The sequence below is a fragment of the Aphelocoma coerulescens genome, chromosome 1, assembly GCF_041296385.1.
Source record: "Aphelocoma coerulescens isolate FSJ_1873_10779 chromosome 1, UR_Acoe_1.0, whole genome shotgun sequence".
In the NCBI taxonomy this organism is placed as follows: domain Eukaryota; kingdom Metazoa; phylum Chordata; class Aves; order Passeriformes; family Corvidae; genus Aphelocoma; species Aphelocoma coerulescens.
In genome coordinates this window covers 116383146-116400581 of record NC_091013.1, presented here as the reverse complement: position 1 = coordinate 116400581, position 17436 = coordinate 116383146, and the positions used below count along the sequence as shown (strand labels likewise).

Below are 17436 nucleotides of genomic sequence, written 5' to 3'. Positions count from 1 at the left end.
TCTGTTGGCCTGGTTTCTGCCCTTGTTCTTCTACTCCAAAATACCTAAATGATACAGACCAATTAAATGATTATAAATGAAGTGCTGTATTTATTAATATACTTAAGTGGCTTAGCATCCCACTGATGACAGAGAGCAGCTATGAACCCCCCTTACTGAGTTATTGTACTGTGGGTACTGCTTGTGAGTACTGATGATGCCTCTAAATTATTTCCCAGGTTTTTTTATTCCTCTCTTTGAGTTTTTAGCATTCCTATGTAAATCAATTAGTTGTTAAAAAGCAATTAGGAAATATACCCTAAAAACTGTATTAAAATGAAGTTTAAAAGTACAGACTAGTAATTTAATGGAGAAATTCAAAATGAATAGTATTAAAATGATCAAAACTGCTTAGAGACTATTTAGAGTCATGATAATGCCTAATAAAATGCAAAGGACATTAGAAAAACTTGGTATTTGTAGTGTCTTGTCCTCATCCCCAAGAGGGAAATACTACCTCCCTGCTGCCAGAAAATGTTCATTTTGTACTTAGGATTTCCTCGTCCGTGTGTCTCCTACACGAAAGAATTTGTGACACTCAGGGCATTGTATATTTATGGCTCCAGAATGATCTTGATTCATTAGCTTGCAGGAACTGCTAAGACAACAGTGTGATCGTTATTGTGCTAAGAACATGCAAAGTGTAGTAGATAATGATGTGCCAGAGCTTTTTCATTAGTCCTCATTTGCTTATGATGACTTCATTCCTTATTTTCAATATGGACTTTCTAAGTGTGGGTGAAAATAGTCTAATAAGCACACCAGTATGTATTTAAATGTATCCATGTATGTCTAATTGTATATATTTATACACCTATATGAACAGGCATTTTTGTGTGTACACCTCACACAGGCATTGCTCCATTCTTCTCGGGAAGAAATATTTAATAAAACCAGAGAGCAATTTAAAAGATTTATACTTTATGGGGTAGTCATTATCTCTGTCCCAGGCTTGGAGAACTTTTACTGTACTGGAATCAAAAATTTTACATCAGTGGGATTTTATCAGATGTGTTCCAGAGGTTTTATTAATCTCAAATTTTATTACATGTACAGTGATTTATTTTTTATCATTAATTTTATTGATTTGGTTTTCACTGGCTGTTAATACTGCTCTCTTTAAAGCAAGGGAAGAACTCTTTTGACAATGTTGCTTATTACTTAATTTTTGCAAACTTATTCCACTAAAATACTTTATTTCCTTATAATGCCCACAAGGGAGCATTTATTTCTGTAGCATTAGGATAAAATCACTGTACTTCACAGAATTATGGAATGGTTTGGCTTGGAAGGGACTTCAGAGGTCATCCAGTCCCACCCCCTTCCATGGGCAGGGACATGTCCTTGTAAAAAAAAAAAAAATCACTCTTCAGCTTTCTTGTAGGATAGATGGGAATGAATTTTCAGAACTATGACAAAATCATTTAAAAAAAGAGGATTTCTTTTTTTTTATGTATCCTTAACATAACCTACTGCTGCATGTTTCAAATCCATAGTTCATTGAATAGTTGCAATCTACCAGTGTAAAAATATGACCAAGTTAAAATGCTGCTTTTGCTTGCTCAATAGAAAAGGGGTTGATTTCTGAAGGAAAGGAGTTTTTAGCTTGAAGAGAAAAAAAAACAAAATCAAGAAATCCTGATTTCACTTTGCTTTTTCACAACATGTGAATGAGCTGATCATGTCACTTGATTTCCCACTGTATTATGGAAAAGAGGACAGGGTTTTCATGGGTAAGGCTCCAAATTGTGTTCTCTTTACTGTGCAACATCCAAACACAATCAGATTGCCACATTCCTCTTCTTGGCTCCTTGTAGGTGTTTTCACCTCAAAATTACTTTGCTTTAAAACCTCCAAACTACTTTAATTCATAGTGGGTCAAAAAAAAAAAAAAAATAGCAGCAGAGAAATAGCTTACATAGTAATTTAGAGGTTTTTTGAAGTGTCCAGTTCCACATTTTATTCCCTGGAGGAATGAACTACAAGGTGATTCCAGGAGATACAACATGTCTCATTTAAAGCAGGGAAGAATTATACCATGAGTGGTCATGTGGGAGCAAAAATTAGAAAATCTTCATTAATTACACACATTAATGTTACTTTCACAAAATACAGAAATGATGTTTGTTAGAGTGCCTTCCTAATGAGGAAACTCAGAAATTATATATAAAATAATGCAGATTCTGGATTTTCTGTACTTTCCCAGCTTCTGAATTTCCAGATGATGGAAAATAATGGAGAAAATACTTCGGAACATCAAACCCTGTGCCTCAATATTGAGTTTCCTTTCAAAAAATCCAAAATCTGTGTCTGAAACCTTAATGCTCTGAAAACCATTAATTAATTGTCAAGTGTGTTGTTTGAGGTAGGGTACAAAAAATAGAGCGTGTTTTTTATCAAAATCTTGTTAGAAGGATGCTTCAGTGAACACTTTAGCACGAACCTGCTGCCTTAGATACAGAAAAATTACCATTAGGATTGCATTGATTGTTCAGCACTTTGTTTCAAAGTTCTATTTCAGAGTTAGACTATAGCAGGAGAGAGCATAGTTTTTTATTCTACCTCCTGTTTAATTTTTTTATTGCCTAAGAATAACAGTGTTATAATCTTTCTGGGGAACAAGTTTTAAAATCTTACTACATTACAGCAGTGAGAAACGTATACAAGTCTTTTGTGATGCTGGGAGTTGTGTGTAATTTTTTCAGTTAAATTCTTTTTTTTTTTACCTAATTATTTCATAGGAGCTGTTTATGTTAAATTCTCCTCTTGTAGCTATATAATAATTTTAAAAAGCAAGCAAATCTTGCCAGTCCCTATCTAAAAGATGATCTTTTCATACCTTTGCCAAACTTAGTCTATTTTTTGTAAGGTACCTGTACAAATGCGGTGCTCCTCTCATCAGGGAAGGACAGGAACGGTGTTTGCTAAATCTCCCTTCTGCCTTTCTGCATCAAATTAAAAAAATCTACTTTATGATGTTTCTCAATATATTAAACCTGGCATTACTAGTTCTCCTCCACCAGTAGGTAACCACTATTTCATTTCTTCATCTCTTCATGTGTTTATCATTATTCTTTTCTTCATTCTGGTCAACATCTTTACCTCGGGCTTTTCTCATCCTCACCCTGTCCAAGTCTCAGTCTCTTGGCATGAAATGTCTGTGGTTCAGTCACTCCTGTCCCTAGAGACAGGTGACCCCCTCTTCCAACTCTCCTCCAAAGTCTCTGCAACTCATTTACTGCTCAAATTTGGGGACAGCAAGGGTGTTTTCTCTGCTCAGAGATACCATGGTGCTGCAAAGCCAAGGCCTGTAGCACAGCTTTAGCCGTGTTGTCACTTCTGTGTTGTTTTGTCTTGTGTATCTTAAAAACAAACCCCAAAAAATCCCTGTGAAAGACCTTTCAGAGCCTGTCTGCACTCCACCTGTGCTCACCTGTGCCTTGTAGGAAGGGTGGCTTTGCTGTCCCACAGTGCCAGCTCTCCCTTGCCCGGTTACATTTTCAACCCAATCACTGAAGAATTTTCATTTTGTTGTCCCCCACAGCTGGAAGCAACTCTTCCAAAGTACCTAAAGTTGTCTTTATTATCCTCCTTCACTTCCCTCTTTCAAACTCTGCATCCAGCCCAGTTTGCACACACATTTTTTTTAATCTATTATTTTTTGAAGGGGAGAGCTCAGGGCCAGGTGTGCCCTTTTGCAGAGGGGCAGATTTTGGCCTGAGACTGGCACACCTGGGCACTGTGAAAGTACAGTTTATAATAAAGGAGAAGATATGCTCTGAATAAGCAGGCTGCCTCAAAACTAAGCATCTGTAGGAGAAGAATTGAAAAGGAAAAAAATTAAATTCTTTGAGATGAAATGTATTGTAAGGTCAATGAATTTAGTGTCAGAAGTAGTCTCTCTCTCTGATTAGGTTATGGAGTCCTATCTAAAAGTCAAAGATAATCTTTTTGTTTGTTCTCTTTATATAAACAGAACTCTGTAAGCAGTTCAGAATTTAAAAAGGCCAAAATCAGTAAGCAGGGTTAGTAGTTCATGAAGCTGCCATTTGTTCTGTGCAAATGCTTGAAGGACCTACTGAAAGTCTCTGAAGCTGAGCAAGACAGCAGGCTTGACTTCTCTTACATTCTTGTAAAATTAATGTCTCTCAACTTATTGTAGGAATTTACTTCTGTGATTTCCCCAGAAATAGCAGTGAAAGAAGGATCAATACTGTTATGTACGTGGTTGAATATACTTAGTTTGAATGCAAAACTTCTATTTTTTAGTTCTTTCCAACTTCCAAAGAGTAAAGATCAGCTTTTATAACTGCAATAAAATCTAGCTAGGCTAAGAAACTCTTTCTTTCTAATTTTGCTAGAAATTCCCCGGTACAGCTAATGCTGCAGACATTATTATATTATATATGTATTACAGATACATCAACAATTACTGATTTTGCAATAGATGCACAGAAGATGCTTTTAGAAACAGCTAATGCATTTGAATTTGATAGTTTACATCAATTAATATCCACAAGCTCAAGTGTCTTGTTTATAGAAAGACTTCTTGACTGGGTCATTAGGTTTTAGAAAGATTTGTAATCTTCCAGGAATTTGATTCCACTGTCAAATCACTGGGGAACTCCTCACTTTTAGTTGAATACACTTGAATTATGATGGCAGGAAGTGAAGATAAGCTGACTGTATTTTTGGCTCAGATGTTGAGGCAGGTATTACTTGGGGGTTCTGCTCTCAAGAACTGAAACCTCCATGTGCAAACAGTGGTGGTTGCTGATTCTGATCTCTCACCTGTTTGTACTTTGGTTGTTGTGTGTCAGAATCCCAGGTAGCAGCTTCCTCCCTTCACATCCCTCCTCCTCCCGAGGTTTGCACAGAGAGAACAAAAGAATAAATAAAAGCTGGTGTTTCTTGGAGCCCTAAATTAGACTGCAAAGGAGCCTAAAATTAGACCAGTTTCAGAGTAACACCTTTAAGATACCAAGACTTCAGCTGAAACGTTGTATCACTTATCATGCTCTTGCTAAGGAACGAAACATAACAGTAGAAATTTTACACTTTTGCAGTACCTTACCTTCTTTATACTCTTAACTTGTGAAGTTTCTACTTAGCTCAGAGCTAGTCTGGAGAATCTGCTAGAATCTGTGAATTAATCCCATTGAAATACATTTTTGGGACTGTACTGGTACTCCATACTAAACTTAAATTGTCCCACAGTTTATTCTATTGCACAGCAAGTGCTTGCCAGGTTAATTCACACCAGATTTTCCAAACACCTTTAAGATTTCATGAGATATATGGTGACTGGGCCTGTCTTTGCTCATAATATGCCAATCTTCTCTTTTGTCAGTGGTAATGGACTTAGACTGAATATTCTTGTGGTTTGGAGGAAGTGGATTTGATCTGAAGCATTGGATGTAGTTCTTACACAAAAGCAATTATTTAAAAGGGATTCTTTAAAAAACCCAAAACATAGTTCAAACTGTTTTTTTCATATCTACATTACAAAATAAATGGAGACATTGCAAAGTTGCCCTACAAATAAATACACGTGGTTAATGCTGCATAAGAGAAAAAAGTATGAAGAAAGTCTTGTTTTGGATTGCATCTGGGTATCTTACACTCAAGACTTGCTGACAGCTGCACAGATTTTGTTTCTCTGATGCTCTTTTCTCACCTCTCTTTCATTCCTAAGTACCAAACACCAACAGGAGAGCTTAAAAACTGCAACCACAGGCGCCTTCAATGCCATACCCAGCAAATTACCCCAAAGTCAGGACAGCCCCGCAGAGCAGAGCCAGAAATTGTTCAGTAAATGTCAACTTGGTCCTTCCTGTGTTTTTTATGTAAAATGAGGATGCACACCCACACCACCCTACTCCCAGTCCCTGGAACTGGTGTCTGAGGCCCTTTCATTATTTTACACAACGTTTCATTTTATAGCAGAACAATCTGTTGGAGCAGATTGGCAGAGCTGTGACCGGGCGTAGAAACGACCGTGGGAGTGGAGGAGTCATAAAGTTTAGCGGCTGTTTAGATGATGTTCAGGAGATGTTAGCAGATGTTGAACAGTTTAGCAAATTCCTGCAGAAGGGCTCTTTGATTGTTAGAAAATGGAGCTAAATGTCGCTCAGGAGTGATTCAGATGCCTTAGGGAGGTAATCCTATCAGCCAGAAAGGAAGTATTAATTTTACACAAATGATTGTTATTTTCATTTCTTCATTTTCAGAAGTGTTCTGTCAAATAGTTCTGTAAGGATCTGAACTACTTTTCTTGGTATTTAATAATTACTTTAGTTACCAAATTTCAAAAGTCTTTTAATAGGGGGGGGAAAAAAATTGGATGAGTGTGTGTGTGTGTGTGTGTTTTTCTTCCCAAGTGTTAGAGATTATTTACACAGTGGTAACTGTAAGTAGAATATGACAGTGCCTGAGTGAATCATGCTGTGCTTGCATAATCCCTACCTCATCTTTTCTCCTTAAATGTAACAGTCAGAGAACAGTGCTCTGACACTTCTGAAGAGTGTAACTAGTAACTGAGCTTGTAAAAGAAATGAGAGGTGATATTTGATAAGTACAGCTTTGTCCTGAGTGCTTGACAGGTTTCTTGCGAGAAGTTTGAGTGCCTGGAAGCCTTTACAGAAGAGCAGCAATTTTTATTCCCTTCCCATTTCTTCATCCCTGCAACATATAGTGCCTCATCCTCCCAATTCCCCCTCTTTTGAGGGAAATAACTTTATCTTGTGCCATTAATTTCATTAGCGTTTTAGGTGTTACATGTGGTAAAAGACATAATCTTCTTAGGGAGGTACTTCATTGGACATGACTGTCAGAGGCTTGAGCTGTCTTGGGTGGGACATCTTGCCAGTGTTTCCTCTTCTTGGGGCGCATACCTTTCACACCTGCTTCATAGAGAAATTTCTGTTTCCATTTTCTAGTCACCTCCTGGTAAGGACCCTTCTGTGTCCTGATCTGCATGCACTTTGGGAGATAAAATTTTTTCCTTACTCTCTGCTTATTACTGAATTTGTAAGGAATGATTGAAGCCAGGCCTATTTCTGATGTCTTTTCAAATGCTCTAATGATGCATATTTATATTGCCAGTGCTGCTTGGAGGCTGCTGAAAATGCACCACACTTCATAGCTCAGATAAGTTGAGCAAACCTGACTTCTATAAAGGAAGGAGCCTCAATCATTGCAGAGGTATTACTTTGCTACCTTCTTACCTCACACACAAGGTATTAAATGTATAAATGCTTTGAAGACACAGAATAGCTCCAAATATTGCAAGGAACTCTGCCACAACTAAAATTTTACAAAAGAAGCATACAGTGCTCTGAGCTGTAATATTTCTCACACACAGCTGCTGTCTTTGATGGAGAAGTGGGAAGGTGAGGCTGAGCTCATGTGGATTTGTCAAGCTTTTGGTTTTGTTTGGCTTTTTTTAAGTGCCATCAGAAACTAGCACTGATTATGCCAACTGTGCACTCTCCAGATGTTTGTCCTTCCAGATATAGCAGTCTGTATGGTTAAATTTATGATTTTTAAAAAGAAGTCCTTAGCAACAGCTCTTTGGATTCCATTTTACATCCTTTCTCTCATTTCAACATATTTTTCATCAATGCCATATTTTCCAATAATTGATGACATTTAAGGAGTAGCGAAGTTGGAATACCAAAAATGTTTTGTACCACACCAGCCTTGCATAACACTGAATGTACAAAACAGACCACTGGAAAAGTAGCTTGTAATACAAGTCTGGAATAAACTGCAAGTCTTATTAATCATCCATAATTGTGCTCAGAAGGGAAAAGGGCAGTGTTTAATACTGATACCGCAAATGACAGAATCTTGATTAAATATGAATATGAACGGAAATGAATCAGCTGAGCAGTATCAGGAAAAAGATATTTTGAGTCTGCTGCTACTTGTTCATGAAGTGGAAATAAAATAGCTGAAGAAGGACAGGAATATTTGAAGGAAAGGGGGAGAAGAGTGAACAGAGTAGTAGAACTGCATTTATCAAAAGTTCTTATATATAACTATATTTTCATTTAAAAGTTTGTACGAGATGTGTGTTCCTAATAGAGAGAAAAGCATCTCTGTCATAAACACAGTTTATTAGATGTGATTCTGTAGTAGTAATGTTTCTCTAACAGGAGACATGAACTTGAACCACCTGAAGGTTTTGGTCATCCAGTCAAGGATGAAAGAGGTTTAAGGTTTTTTGGGGGGAGCTTTTATTGTTTCGATATAAGTATATTTAAATTGATTTAGTCGATTTGTGAGTGTTTACAGAATTTTAATTGCTACATGTGAATCAAATATGTCTTTGTTAACTACTGAGATGGAGCTCCCAGCATTTTTATAACTTATGATCACTGCTTCTCCTTTAAAAGAAGCACATGTTCTTGTTTCAAAAGCTGTTTGTGTGCAGCCAGGTCATTTTTTTATATGGTCTCTGTTTAAAATGCCTGATCGCTTGCACAGAGCAAGGAAAACCTGCTCCACATGAAGCATATCTTACTTTCTGAAATTCTTTGTTGCATCAGTACAGCATTCACAGCTTTCTGCTTGGTGTCTGTTTTTTCTAGCCATAAATTCTATTTAAAATCAGATCTAAGGGCAAGTGCTCATGCATTCAGTATCTGTAAAATAAAATCTTTTACCCAGAAATATGGTCTTTGTTCTCTGTTCTCTAATGTTCAGTAGATCATCAGTACCATTAGAGGTTTTTCAGCCTGTGACAATAGCTCCACCACATACTATTAATTTTATTTAACATCCCCTAGCAGGCTCTTCAGGGTAGTTGGTCACACAGACTTGAAAATCCATCAGAAGTTCACCCAGAAAGGAAAGCTTTGTGCCTGTTCTGTGCTTTAAGCCCTTCCAACCCTTCTTCATCTTGCAGGTGTCTGGAGTGTTCCACAGTAGATAGATTTCCCCCAAATGATAAATTCTGTGTTTTCCATTGCTGTGTTACAGACAAAGAGTTCACTTCCCTATGTGGCGCTGGTGTGCACACAGAAATGTGATGTCCTGTGTTAGACCTAAATATCTGTTGGCTCTCAGAGACATAAAAGCCTGTGAATTTTTCTGGTGAGGAATTGATATCCAGTGATAAAAATACAGAAACATAAATGAGGTGAAAGACACATGATCAGCTTTTGTAACAGTCTAATATTCTTAATATTCTTTTGATCAGGTGCTTGCTATGAACTGTAGGGTGAGCTTTCTTTCCAGTTCTGTATGGAATCTGTCTTGACATCGGCCTGTGTACCAATTATGGCACTGGTGCACTGGGAAAGGCTCCCTGAGTCTGTAGGTACACATGGATTTATTTTCTCCCTCCCTCTGGCAGGGGGAACTAGGAAGGCAGTGCTTCTGTAACACTGGGCTAGCACCAGAAGTGATTCCTGTTCCTCCAACAGCTGACTCGTGAAGTGATGTGGCAGAAGGGATGCACACTTGTCATTTAGCATTATCTCACACTGTAGCTGCTGTGATGCACTGCTTTCAGACGTGCTTTAACTTTGAGAAGTGACTTCCCAAAGAAGGTCACAGAGTGCTCTGTGCACGCTGCTCCAGCGAATCCTTGACTAAACCAGCTGGAGGGCTCCATCCTTTGGAAACAAACCACACCAAAACAACAGCAGAGACCCTTAAGTCGTCTTGCTGCACGTAGGCTTTGCTTTATTCTGTCAAAAAGTGGCCTGACTGATAGGGCTGAAGATATCTGACAGAGTGCCTAAGCCATTAGAACCTTCTGGGTCATAAAATTTACATCAGAGCCGGAGTAATGCTGCTATAAATGTGAAGTGACACACCACACAGCCAACACTCATGCAGAAAGATTCTCTGATGCAGTGATGGAGTGTGACCTTCCTTGAGGCAAGCTGCTTCCTGAGTGAGAGCTGAAAAATACTGTCTGCTGCTCATGATACATGGCTGGCCTTAGAGGAACGTGACATCAGCTTGTCCACAGCTTGACTTGCAAAAAATCCAGAGGTTTTGCTTTGGAAGATGATAGTTAAAAATGGAGAAAGGAATTCTAGATGCTTCCAGAAGGAAAATAGCAGGAGCTATTTTATATGTAATACTTTGTAATATAAAAATATTTAGTGTACATCAACACAGACATGCTATTTTTGTAATAGTTTATAATACAAATAGATGATAATAGCACTAACTCAATAGGGTAATAGGAGTTCATTCCTCTGTGTGTGTTATGCTTATTTTCTCTGGCATACACTTGCATTTCTAGTAGCACACATTTGCTTGTGTGAGACTCTGAAGTGTGAATAAAACCCAAAAGATCATCTGAATATTTGCTGTATGGCCATATGTGCCCGTTGCCATATACACACAATGTTTAGATGCAGAAAAATGTCAGTTTCACTTGTTTTCCCATCCACTCACAAAAGCACAGTTTGAAGAGGGCAAAGTGTTGGATAGCTGAGAAGATACTGCTCTCCTCATGATGGTTTTGAGCATAAAACAGGTGGTGATACACTTGTCTGTGTTTTATCTTCACCATTATTTTCTAATCTGTCTATAAAAGTAGCTCTTATATATTCAAAAGGAAATAAGTATATGGATTCATTTACCAGACAAAACAAAGGTCAAACTTTAACACTTATTTAGGTCACTTCCTCCTTGTCTTAGAGCAGGCACAGTTCTGCAGTGAAAGGAAACTGCACGTGCCAAGTTCCACAGTTTGTGCTTCATAATACTGAGTTACTTTTAATGTATTACCAAAAGAACTTTAAGTTTTGAAATCACATTCTCAGCCAAGCTTAAAGAGGATTTTTGTTTTTTGAGTCAAATGATGATTAAATGCTACCCCATGTTTTTGTTGTCTTGCTCACTTGAGAGTTTTGCTGAAGATTTTGCTCTGTTGTAAGGAGTAAGATGATACTGTAATTACAAATATGGCATTGGGCCTAAGGAGTAGATGTTCAGTTAATATATAGGACAGTGATAAATTATCCTAGAATCAATAAATGGTCACATAGTTGCTCAAGTGTAGTAGATTCTTAAGCTTTTAACTAGAAAAAGGTTAAGAAATATGAGTTCCAAATGATTAATATCTTTTTTTTTTTTTTTTTGGCTTCTTACATTCAATCAGTTCCAGAAAGTTTGGCTAGCACTTGCAGATACTAGAATGGAATGACATGAATCTTAATTTGCTGGGCTAAAATGTCTTTGACAATAAAGAATAAAAACATATTAAAAGAATACAAAACATTTTAAACCATATTTTTCAATTTAGTTCAATTACAAAATAGTAAATCTTTGCCATGAGAGAAAAATGTATTTCTCAGACTGAAATGAGTATTTTTTTTATCTTTTCTTTTTGAATTTTTAAAAATACTTTGGAATTTAATCTTGTCCTCACAAATTCATGAAGTCATTCCCTTTTTTGGAAATTTAATAAGTAGAGTTTATCCTTGTCACAGTTTTTTTGATGGAGAGGGATTCTTGAGCTGGTGTTAGCACTGACCTTATCTGCTGGCTGGCATTGGTAGCAGACAACCTGGTGGGTTTTTTTCATGCATTTATAGTCACCTAAGTTCAAATGCCGTAGCTAAACATGCTCACTTGGACTTTTAGGTTGCAAGAATGGCAATAACATGCATTTCTTTAGAATTAAGTGGTTCTCTGAAGGATATCTTCTATGAACTAGACAATATTTGGAAACCATGTCTTGGTTAACATTGTTTCTAGTTCATTTTTTAATAAAGACGGTGTTAGTGAGGCTTACTACTATGCAAGTTTTAATAAAACAAGTGCAAAGGCCTGGGCTATGAAACTTGCAGCTTTGATTTCAGTGCAAGTGGTGTGATTTCAGTTTTATTTCAGTGAGCACAGTTAAGCTGAATGAATTGTGTCGTGGGCTGCCTACAGCAGGTTGAGAGTTTTGTAAATGCTGTTATTTATTCTGTTCCTGTTAAAAATCAAGTTTCAGAAGTAAGCAAGTTCAGTTCTATTCATCTGCACAAACACTGCAGCCCTACAAGATGCAACTTCACAGGTCTTCCCTTCTCCTTGCAGAGCTGGTCTTTAAAGGTTCTTTCTGGCCCAGACTATTACTGTAAACTCTTCAATCTCCTTTATCTGCAGTAAATGGGCCTTTTGCATCAATTATTTTTTCCTGATTGAAAAAAGGGACATTATAATCACTCCTTGTAACAAACGTGCAACAGAACTATCAATTTTTGAAAGAGCAGCTATTACTGCTCCTGCAGGAAGAAGGATTGGTAAATGTATGCAACTGTGCATGAAAACCCCCTGCCCATCCAGCAGCACAGTCTGATAAATTCGTGGTTGTTTGTGCATGGCCTTCAGCCATTTCAGGCTGCAGCTTATTTATATTTCTTCCCATTTGAAGCCCAGCCCCACAAAATATCTGTATATTATTCTGCACACTAAGTGTCAGTACCACTGATGATACCAGCATTAAGTCTATGTTACTTTGCTGCAGGTGTAGGTTACAGGGTTAACACTTCTGTGGCTATTTTTTTTTTCCACTTCCCACTCTCTTCAAGAATATTATAGTTATTGGCTGTCACCTAAATCCAAGATTCACTTTTTCCCTGCCCCGCAGGCAGTGTTGTAAGTGGAACATGAAGTGGGATTAATAACATATTCTAATGTGTTACCTGCAGTGGTCAGAGCTCTCGTGGAAATGTGAGCCTTGCAGGGACCTCCAGAGGTTATTTAATTCAGCTGCTGGCAGTATTGCAGGATATACTGTACTTCATACACACCCTGAAAGATGTGTAAAGTTCTTAAAAATTTCTCTGAGGGAGACAACGAGCTTCCTATTGCTGCCTTTCATCATTGCTAGACTGGGAGAGCTTTCCCTGTTACTTAACCTTGATTCCCTTTGTTGCAGCTTTTTGTTTTGTACTCATCATCACCTATTGTATAGCATCCTCTTTATCACACAGCACGATGGAGGGTTTTATTCCTCTTCTGTCCCTCTTTTTTTTCTATCACACTAACCTCATTCCTTTAGTTTCACATTATATTTTTTGAATTTCACCTCTTTCTTCTTACTTCCTTTCAGGCTGGGTTTTTGTGGGGGCTTGTTTGTTTGTTTGATTGGGGTTTTTTGTTTGTTTGTGGGGGGTTTTGTTTGGTTTCTTGGGTGTTTTTTTTCTTTTTTTAATACTTTAAGAAGTGTACATTTATACGTTCTGAATTGTTTTTAATTTATTTCATTTGCCTTATGTTTTATTCCAGTTACTGCACAGGCAAATGAAGAAGTTGAGTTAAAAACGTGCAATAAATGTTGTTGTCAAACAGCATTACCCAACAATAATATTCTAGAGACATGTTCCCTCTCTTTTTATTTTAAATGAACTTGTATTTGAAAGATAACCATGTACATAAGATATTAAAGATGGCTTGATTTATTTTGGAGAGCGATATAAAGGTTTTGATTAATGGCATGGTCTGAAAGTACAAGATTCATAAGTACCTGTGGACAGGGACCATGTAAAAACATGTCTGGGCAAGGAAGTGATACCTGATTGATTTTGTTTATTTTAGTCATATCTGTGTTTAGTAGCACAGGTGAGTGTGCAGGTCTGTATAAAATGATTTAAATTCCATCTGTGCCCTATTATGCCAATCAGCCAGTGGATGCCTCTAAAGACTGTGGTTGTAGAGGGCAGAAGTTGAATGGGATACACAGGAAGAAGTGACAGATAAAAGTTTAATATTCCTTAAAATGTCTTTAAGTGCTGCAACCCTTAAAAGCACAGTTCTGTAAGTACTCCATTAGAAATGGAGTATGAACTGTAAATCATCTCGAAACAGTCCTGTGGTTACTGCTGCTTGAGTTTTTAATGAAGTTGCAGAGTGTGACCAGGTGATGCTTTGGCCTCAGAAGCTCTTTCTGAAGTGGAGAGAACGAGTGTGCCTAATGTGGGGATGGTTGTTTGTATGGCACGAGCTTGTGAATAACACAGGTGTTTAGCCATTATCTAGAGTGGATTTTCTTAACACATTAGATTCCTACTTGCCTCACTAGACCAGTAGATATTAATCATTAATGGGTAGATTTGAAATTGCTTGTAGAATCCAGGAGGCCAGGAAAACTACTTCCCTTCTAAATTTCTGCATTTCTGTCAATGTCGCCATCTCAGCAACGATGGTTGAAACTTTTCCACATTGTTCTTAATTTATTCTTTTCAATCCAGTCATATCTGAATCAGAAATGCTGCATAAATATATTATTTTCCTTGTATTCACCTAGTCAAATCAGTCCAGTTGTCTCTATGTGGATCTGGCAGGTTTGTTTGTTCATAATTTCTTATGAAAGTATTTGAGAAATTCTACTTGAATTTTAAGCAGATTATTAGCTGCATTTGGAGAACTGGTAGCTGACAAGTAAATAATTTGTTTTGCCTATTATCCACATTTTGGTCTGGGCAGTTGATAGACAAGGAAAACCAAAGGTTAGTCTGTTTTCAAAGTCAAATTGCTTTCACTAGTCTTAGGATTTTATGCAGGAAAAGAGGGATTTACTCCAAAAATAGGAGGGAGAGGTGTCTTTCCATGAGCAAATCTGGAGAAACCATCTGTCATTGAGGTGACTTTGAAAACTACTTCTAGCCAAGTGTGTAAGAGGTCTCTCATCACTCTCAGCTCTGAGCTCTTTAAGCCACACTCACTTGCTCAGAGACTCTCGTAGGAATCCTTCATGTTCTGTATCATCTGTTAGAAATTTCACAGTAACAATAATGTTGGGTTTGTACCAAAAGGCTACATTTTATAAGTGCTAAAGTGTGTTTTCCTGTTAGATATGTGCAAACAGCCCAAGTGAATTCTCACAAGATGCTGGCACCCTGAAGTATTTTTAACGCTGTAGTATTTCTAATGCTGCAGCCCATCAGTGATAAAGCCTATTCAGAAGTTTGTTTACTCAGTTTGATTCTATCACCCATTTTAATTGTGCTCAAATATCTCTAATGAGGAGAGATCTATTAAAGTGAGATGGCTGATGCCTTTCATTCATGGTCTCATAAGTATATGTATTAAAGGAAGTTATTTGAGTCTTTTGGGAAAAAGTCCAAATTGTAATGTTTTGGCAATTATGTCACCTCCAGTAGTACTTATTCTACTTAGATGATGATAGTGCCCATTAAAATAAGAGCACAGCACACATGAAAAGAAAATATTCCCTACCATTTACTGTTTTGAATGAAGAGGAGAGTAATAAAAATTATGCTGAAATTTGGCCTTCTTTTAATTGCTGTGCAGGGCACAGCAATTGATAGCTAAAGTGCTAATTATTTTTAATGTAATTACATTTAATTATCGTAATTGCCACTCATATCTCCTGTCCTAATAGAGAGATGTTAAGGGCCTTATTCACAGAACTGTTATGTTCCCATCATGCAGGGGAGAAATGAATAGGGAATGTACTGTGGATTGTGAGACAAACAGTCCTGGCGATTGCTTCGTTTGGGATTACAATTTGCATTAGGTGCCCATTGCAGTGTGAAACTGAGATCAGCTTTTCAGAACTCTGCCTGTGGCTTTTCCTCTTGGCCTGTGCAAATGGAAGTCCAGAAACTGGGAACAGACACCGGATACTCCTCTTTCTGGTCTTAAATTTTACCCAAAAAAGTATCCCCACCCCCCCCCCCCCCACCACCACCACTTCAAAAAAGAATCAGCAGTTACACTCATGATTGCAATTACAGCCGTGATTGAACACGATCTGTGCTGATTGACTTGTAATATTCACCAAGATATTTGCTAAATCAGTATCCAGAACAAGCATTTAAGACGTAATGTTCACTATTTCTGGTGTTAGAGCGGATGTTCCGTGTTTTATCATAAAACCTGTGGAAGTGGGATGTATATCAATGATGTTCATATTCCACACACCTCTATAAGGAAATTTGTTTCTTTTTAAGAAGCACTAACTAAATACTCAGAAGTAGTCATTGGATTTTTGCTTGCCTGTAGGCATATCTGAATTATTTTCTCCCATAAACTTAAAATCATAGAAGGTCATGGTGCTTGATGTGACTGAAATTCAGCACTGGATCATTACTCAGAGTCTTTTGCACTTTGATGTTCATGTTAGCTAAATAGCAGGCACAGGATTCTTTGGGGGGATCAAGGTCTTTTGTGGAAAGACTGAAAACTATAAAATCAAGTGGGTATCAACATACAGCATCAAAACTTGAAAAAGCTTTAAAATCCAGTGGCAAAAAGAGTGTGCATAGCTGAATGACAGGTGGAAGTAAGCTCTGCTAGAGCAAGGCAGCAAGTACACAGCTGCCTTTTTGTGCTGGGCAGAAGTGGTGCTTGTGCTTTATTGTGCTTCCAGTGGATCTGAGATTTAAGAAAGTGCATAAGTGTATTATTTTTTTTTTCAACTCCTTTATCAAGTGAGCTAAATCCCCATGAAACAGAGCATCACTGTAAATCTGGTGATGGATTGCTGTTAGTACTTCATCAGTTATTAGAATGGGGGAGACTGAATTCATTTGCTCAAGCCTTGTGCTAATTAAACTGTTATGAACTGAAGGACCATCAGAAAAGAACAGTTGTGTTTTAAAACCAAATGCTGTGTGATGGGAACATGGCCAGTTTGCAATGAGGGAACCAGCCACAACAGATCCAGAAAGTGTCATTTTGTGTTTGTTGGCATGGAGAGGATGTGCTTAGCACTGTGAGTCTAGGCATTGTTTCTGGATTTATAATTGCGTTTGGAATATTTTAGTCAAGTTCAGAACTGTTCAAACTGAGTTTATGTGCAGTACCAAAAATCTAATTTATGTTTGCATGCATAAAATTGGGTGTAACACTCAATTTTAACTTACATTCTTCAATATAGCCACTGTGAGATTATGCTTCTTTGTAAAGGCATGTTTGCTACATATTGGATACCCAGAGATATAATTGCTCTCTGTGGCTTTGTATTTATCTGTCATTGTTATGTAGTGTAATTCCTGAAGTCTTCAAACCAGGGTTTTTTAGGAAGCTGGTTTTATTTTAATAGGATGCTTTTCTTTTTTTTTTTCTTTTTTTTTTTTTTGTGGTAAAATGCATATAGGCTGATATGTGTTTCTTGTATAGTCTTGAGATTATTAAAAGGGCAAGACCTGAGAAAAAGGGCAGAAAAAAACCATCGTGAGTGAGACTGGGAGAAGGATATACTGGAAAAATGGGTGACATGGCTTTGGAGAAAACAAGGAGGGTTGTAGGATTGTAGGATACACTGTCTTTTCCAGGATGGGAATTTTGAGAGGCAGGACTCCCAAAAGGGAGGACAGTAACTGCAGATAGTCTGAGGAGGGCTTTTAGTGTCTGTTTCTTTAGGTTTTGTACGAATCGCATAAAAATTGATGATTGATTTCTTCTCAGTGT

The 17436-nt window shown here is 37.5% G+C and overlaps 1 protein-coding gene across 7 annotated transcripts in view; it reads left to right on the top strand.

The window, feature by feature from the left end:
* The window catches only part of LOC138116373 (ephrin type-A receptor 6), a 320669-nt gene that overhangs the window by 51126 nt on the left and 252107 nt on the right, over positions 1 to 17436 (top strand). The window lies entirely within an intron of this gene.